This window comes from Triticum dicoccoides, chromosome 2A (genome assembly GCF_002162155.2).
Source record: "Triticum dicoccoides isolate Atlit2015 ecotype Zavitan chromosome 2A, WEW_v2.0, whole genome shotgun sequence".
NCBI lineage: Eukaryota > Viridiplantae > Streptophyta > Magnoliopsida > Poales > Poaceae > Triticum > Triticum dicoccoides.
The window spans coordinates 442121342-442128768 of record NC_041382.1 but is presented as its reverse complement, the minus strand read 5'-3'; positions in this window follow the sequence as shown (position 1 = coordinate 442128768).

Genomic DNA, 7427 nt, shown 5'->3' with positions numbered 1-7427 from the left:
CCCGTAGCAACAACATAGCAAGCAATCCTGGCACATCAGAGGCCAGAGATAGCAACGGCAAACCCCGACGCAACAAACACAAGCGTCGCAAAAACGGTGGTAATGCCGAAGATACGGCAGTCAATGCCGGATTTAGTGGCTCTAAGCCCGGTCAACGGAAAAGGCCATTCAAAAATGACAATTCGAGCCCATCCAGTCTGGACCGCATACTCGACCGTCCATGCCAAATTCATGGCACCCCAGGAACATCAGCCAATCATACCAACAGAGAATGCTGGGTCTTCAAACAAGCCGACAGGTCAGGTGCCGAAAACAAGGAGAAGGGGTCTCAAAGCGATGATGGCGACGAGGAGCCCAGATCATTGAATACAGGAGGGCAAAAGAAATTTCCCCCGCGAATCCAAACGGTGAACATGGTAAATGCCACCCACACTCCCAACCCGGACCAGATGCGCACCCTTAGGGATGTTGACTTAACGGAACCAGGCGCCCCACAATATAAACTAGGGCCGATCACCTTCAACCGCACGGATCGTCCGGTTAATACCAATCAGGGCAATTCAGCCGCACTAGTCCTCGACCCAATAATTGACGGGTTCCACCTCACATGAGTCCTTATGGACGGAGGCAGCAGTCTAAACCTGCTTTACCAGGACACAGTGCGCAAGATGGGCATCGATCATTCGATGATCAAGCCCACTAAAGCCACCTTTAAAGGTATTATACCAGGTGTGGAGGCCAGCTGTACAGGCTCCATCGCCCTTGAGGTAGTCTTCGGATCACCAGGCAATTACCGTGCCGAAGAGTTAATCTTCGACATCGTCCCCTTTCGCAGTGATTATCAGGCACTGCTCGGACGAACCGCGTTCGCTTGATTCAATGCGGTGCCACATTATGCCTACCGTAAGCTCAAGATGCCCGGTCCGCACGGCGTCATCACGGTTAATGGCAAGGCCGAACTCCCCCTCGGTACCAAAAGTATACCATTGCTTTAACAGCAGAAGCAATGAGTGGCACCCTTCAATCGGACCTCGAGCCGATGGCCAAGCTCCCGGACACCGCCAAAGTACTCTGAACTACTTCACGGCAGGTTAGCCCGGCTCGTCCAGAGCTCAATTAAACACTCCGGCGAAAGCCAGGACAGGCCACATACTGCGGCTCAACCGCTCTGCGGCACACAAACACATCTTGCATTTTATTTATAGATTCATTTTTGCCCAGGCAAGGACCGGCGATATGGAAACAACTCGAACACGCAAGGGAACCCTTAGATATTCCCCTCGATGACCATCCGACTGCACTCCGGATCCGCACACAGCTTCTTCCCGCGTGGTCTGAGTATGTTCCGCGGTCACTTTCTCTTTTTATTACTTTACATGTACTCATACATGCCGATGTATTATTCAAATACAACATGTGGATTTATATGACGCTTATCTACCGTTATCTCTTATTGAAATTATTTTGTCAAATGGCATCTGTACACCGCGATATGCTTTAAATATGACAGGGGCTTCGTTTTACCCATAATACGGCAATAAAGTCCGAACACCTTCATGGTAGTTCGGCACCCCGAACTTATAGCATTATATGCATCAGCTCCGAATCATGTCTTGGGTCAAATGTTGGGTTTGCCCGGCTCCCATGTTTTGCTGCCTTACGTTCCGCTATATCGGCTAAGGCGGCATAGGGAGAACTACTGCGATTGTGTCCCGGTTCTTCCGGACGAGCACCTCAGTAGAGAAAGCCGAAAACTGACTATCATGATATGGCGAGAGCTGGTCAGCTATTCAAGAGGTTGTAAAATCTTTAAGGATTCCTCCCGCATAATGCCATAACCAATGCAGCATGCGATGGGTCGGCTTTTCTTCCGATCAGGTGCTTATAGAGCCCCTCGTGCGGTCTTCCGAACACCAGGGGCTGCGCCTACCTTCCTTTTCTAAAGCTCCTATGGCTAAGTGAGAGTGATAAAGCCGTATAGTACGATTGCCTGGTTCGTTGTGCTGAACACCTCCTTCGAAGGACCCAAAACTGGGATAAAGAGTGATCAGGTTTACCCCGAACACCCCTGTACTTCCTACGTGGGGGCAGAAGCCGACGACTGGCCAACTCTCAGGATTAATATATAAAACGGCCGCACAGGAGGATAAACTTTCATATAACAAGCAATAAATAATAGAAATGACCTTGTTCAACATTACAAAGGACAACATGATTGTATTCATGGAAATATAATGTCCTTGGTGCATTGCTTCGCCGCAAGGCAGGATCCTTTCAGGACACTTTCATAATATAACTCAGGCTTGCGGTGCTCCTTTCCCTCCGTCGGTCCCTCGGTCACCAGCTCTTCAGCATCCATCTTCCCCCAGTGCACCTTTGCGCGGGCGAAGGCCATTCGCGCACCCTCTATACAGACTGACCGCTTGACGACGTCAAGTCGAGGGCAGGCACTCGCAAGCCGCTTCACGAGCCCAAAGTAGCTGCTTGGAATCGGCTCAGCGGGCCATAGCCAGATAATCAAATCCTTCATGGCTAGCTCCGTCGCCTTATGCAGTTCGATCAGCTGTTTCAGTTGATTGGCAAAAGGCACCAGGCAATTCGCTGCCAGATACTGTGACCAGAAGAGCTTATCCGCAGTGTTCCTTTCTTCGGCTCGATAGAATTGTACGACATCAGATATGTTGTGTGGCAGCTCCGCAAATACCCTTGGAGAAATCCGAACTCAAGATTAGAAACATGATTTTCTCCCCCAAACACTTGCCATACATGGAACAAGCCTTACCCGCCGCGATCTCCCTCGCCTCTTGGATCTCCTGCAAGGCACCTTGGGTTTCCCCTTGGGCATCGCATGCGGCCTGATGAGCCTTTGTAAGTTCAGATTCTTTCTCCGTTAGACTCTACTCCAAGGCCTCACATCTTCTCACGACCTCTTGAAGCTCTTGCTCAGCTTTAATAACCCTGGCCTCGTGCTTCTCACGAAGAGCCCGCTCTGCGTCTGCCTTTCTCTCGGCCTCGGCAGCAGCCTTCTTAAGAGCCTCGACTTCGGTCATCGCCCCTAGCGCAGATCATAAAACATATTTTAAATTCGTTCGCACTGAACGTGAGCAAGATTTGTGCATACCTTGTTTATCCTCCAACTGCCTTTTCAACTGGCCCAATTCTTTTGTGGCCCGCTCCAGACTTTGATTTAGTCCGGAGACCTCCGTAGTATGAGAGGCGGCAGTTGCTACAGACGCCTGTTTATAAAAGAAGAGAGGTAAATGTCATCAAGTGAGTCTCCTGCGAACATAGATTTGATCCTCTGACCGGTTCTTTCTCTCACCGAACAGTGTATCAGGGGCTACCATCTATACTGTGACACTCTTCGAAACCTCATAAAACATACCTCAAAGCCTCTTATAAGGCTAATACAGGCTTCATTCAGTCCACTCTCCGCAGACTGAATCTTCTCAATCACCGCACCCATAAGGGCACGGTGTTCATCAACGATGGAAGCGTCGCCAATAAAGTATCCAGCACCTCTGGTTGGATAGAGGTTGCCGGTGGAACAGGTACACCCCCTCTAGCCGAGGGAGGCCGTCTGCCTGACTGTGGAACCATATTGGTCTCTGGAATTGCGTCTGGCTGGGGGCCGAATTCAAGATGGCTCCCGTCGACGACGCCATGGGAGCCTTCTCTCCCATGTGTCCGGCCCCTGAAGTTTAACCTCCTGGCGCCACCTTGGCAATCTCCCCCCCCCCTCCTTGGCATGGGTCCTCCTGGGACAAAGCCTCGGTGTCATTCACATGTTTGGAGGAAGGGGCCTTCGGGGGTGTCCCGCTCTCCATAGTATCCGAGTCTAGCAAATCCTCCGACGAGGATTGCTCCGCGCGGGACCTCGCCGGACTGCAAAAAGCATGGCCCAGATTAAAATATTGTGCCATGATGAGTCTGGATGCATGAACGTGTTCAGATTTTATATACTCACGAGTTCACCAGGGGCTAAGCCCTGGGATCCCACTCCTGGCTGCTATCAGCGGTGGTGGACTCCTCTGGAAGAGGAGTTTTTCCCTTCTTAGGCAACTCGGCCTCCAACGATGTGGAGGTTGTCCTTTTCTTTCTTCCCCCCACCGGGGATTCGTCTTCCTCCTCCTCGTCATCCTCTTCGGAGGAAGAACGGGCATTGGAGTCTTCGGATATCGTGTCCGAGGCGCCACGATGACGGAGGCCGCCCCTGGTCTTCTTGGCCCCTCTCTCGGCCTTCTTCTTCGGCGCCTTGTAGGGCGCCGGGACCAGCATCTTCGTTAGAAGCGGGCCGGCCGGTTCTTCAGGTAGCGGGGCCGGACAGTAGATCCGCCCCGCCTTCTTCGTCCAACCCTAGGAGAGTTGTGGAAAACACATTAAGTGTTTCCCTTGGGTTATGCGAATAAAACTTATAATGGCTTACCGAACTTGCGGGGCGGGACAGGTGGTACCCGCGGTCCTCGGCTGAGTCCGACCATGATTTGCCGGACTTAAAAAGCACCTTCCAGATATCTTTGTGTGAGGAGCCAAAGAGCTCTTGCAGGGTCTGATGCTTGGCCGGGTCGAATTCCCATAAATTGCAAGCCCGGTGTTGACAAGGAAGGATCCGGCGAACTAACATCACCTGGACTACATTGACAAGTTTGATATTCTTGTGTTCCATATTCTTGACGTGCGTCTGGAGTGTCGAAAGCTCGTCGGACGAAGACCAATTCAGGCCCTTCTTGGGCCAGGACGTAAGCCGCAAGGGGGCTTCGGATCGGAATTTAGGAGCAGCGGCCCATTTCGTGCCACGAGGCTCAATGATGTAAAACCACTGCTGCTGCCACCCTTTGACGGAATCATTGAAAGTACCTATTGGCCATGTGACGTTGGGCATCTTGCTCACCATGGCGCCTCCGCACTCGGCGTGCTCACCGCCCACTACCTTGGGCTTCACATTAAAGATCTTCAGCCATAAGCCGGAGTGTGGCGAGATGCGGAGAAAGGCCTCGCACACGGCAATGAACGTCGAGATGTTGAGGAAGGAATTGGGGGATAGATCATGAAAATCGATCCCATAGTAATACATGATGCCGCGAACGAATGGGTGGAGGGGAAACCCCAGCCCGCGAACAAAATGAGGGAGGAAAACAACCCTCTCGTGGGGTTCCGGAGTAGGGACGATCTGTCCTACCGTCGGGAGACGGTGGCTGATTTTCTGGGCCAGGTACCCGGCCTCCCGAAGCTTTTTGATATCCTTCTACCGGACGGTAGAGGCTATCCATTTGCCTCCTGCTCCGGATCCAGACATTTTCGGAAGGCCTTTGTGGCCGGAGAGGACGAACGCTTGGGCGTTGGGGCTCTAGCGGAGGGGAATGGATAAAGCAGAAGAAGAAGGCGTGGGTGAAAAGGGGGTTCCTTATCTCCTTATAAAGGCGGCAGGGATCCAGCGCCTCCCCACTTGCCCGGTAAACTCGCTTATTCCCCAAGCGTCGCGCTAAAGACGCGGTTGGATTACCCATACCCGTATTTTTATGAGAATCCCGAGATAGGGGGACACGATCTCTGCTTCGATAAGACATGCCCATAAAACCGCCTCGCGACATGCGCAGTAGCTGGTTAGGGAGAATGGTTCGAATAAAGACCGGATCGTGGCGTGGGGTCGCGTTAGGAAAAGTTGTCAGCGGATTAGATTTGTGGAATATTGTACTCTCTACGGTGGTATGCGGGATTTGTTTGCAGAGCCGGACACGATCCTTGTGTTCAAAATCTTCTATGGAGTATTCGGAGAAGGAACCCGCCTTGCAATGCCGAAGACAATCTGCGCGCCGGACTCATCGTCATTGAAGCCTGGTTCAGGGGCTACGGAGGGAGTCCTGGATTAAGGGGTCCTCGGACAGCCGGACTATATACTTTGGCTGGACTGTTGGACTATGAAGATACAAGATTGAAGGCTTCGTCCCGTGTCCGGCTGGGACTCTCCTTTGCCTGGAAGGCAAGCTTGGCGATTCAGATATGTAGATCTCCTTCTCTGTAACCGACTCTGTGTAACCCTAGCCCCCTCCGGTGTCTATATAAACCAGAGGGTTTAGTCCGTAGGACAACAACAATCAGAATCATAGGCTAGCTTCTAGGGTTTAGCCTCTACGATCTCGTGGTAGATCAACTCTTGTAATACTCATATCATCAAGATCAATCAAGCAGTAAGTAGGGTATTACCTCCATCGAGAGGGCCCGAACCTGGGTAACATTGTGTCCCCCGCCTCCTGTTACCATCAGCCTTAGACGCACAGTTCGGGACCCCTACCCGAGATCCGCCGGTTTCGACACCGACAACCACAAGGCCACATGCAGGTAGTGGCTCCTCCTCTAGCCGCTTGGATCTACACCATCGCTGATCCGCCGGCAGATACACGAATGGCGGTCGGCCGGGCTCGGTGCTAGCCCAAAAGCTCCTCGGCGCACCGTTACCACTCATTAAGTGCGACCACTGCCCAAAGAAGGTCATGCGCCGCTTGTCTACAACGCCAGAACATCCCGGATGGGTGTTCATCAAGTGCTTAAACGATGGGGTATGTGCTCTTTTTAGCTTCGGTTTGTGCTCTAGATTTGACTAGTTGTGCTAACTTCAAATTTTATTGTGTAGAATGGATGCAACTTTTGGTATTGAGAAGAAGAGTACATCGATATATTGATAGAGCGCAATTTAGTAGATGTTTGTGCACTTTTAGCTAGCATAGAGGCTGTAGATGAGACAAGTGCACTTGTTGCTAGATTAGAGGCTAGACATGAGACTAGATGCGAGGAAACAACCTCTACTTCTTTAGACTCGAAGAAGAAAGAAGCACGCAAGATCGAGGCTCCTCCGCAGATCAACAATGAATGCATCGAGAAGACACTAATCCAACTTATAGGAGCAGTTATGGAAGTTGGATATCTTCTAAAATGTATTCTTGTGGTTCTTGTTTTCTTTGGTCTTGTTTTTCTAGTCAAAATTTGGTGATGTATTCCTATGTATCAAAAATGAATGATAAAAAAATTAAGGCCGTGCAAAGAAAAAAAATACATAGACAGGATGTCACCGGGATGCGCCCGCGCGTTGGACGCACGACCATCACATCCTAGAAACGGCCCGAACACGACCACATTACCTTATCCAAACAGAAAGAATCCGGGTAAAACGGATGTCCGTTTGAAATCGCGCGGTAGAGTTGGCCTGAGCGCGTTGGCCATGGCCTCAGCTTCCTAATCCAGTGCAATTTATCGTATGACGATCTTTCTAAAAAGAAGACCAGATCGTCATTGTTATAAAAAGAAAGAAGGAAAATCGGTTAATGCAAGAGAGTTTCCACTGTGAGGCGCCCTCCAGGTCCAGGGCAAAGCCCAAGATGAGCCGTTCCGTTGTGTTCCTCGGGTGCCTACGCGGTGCGTGGCTATTTTAA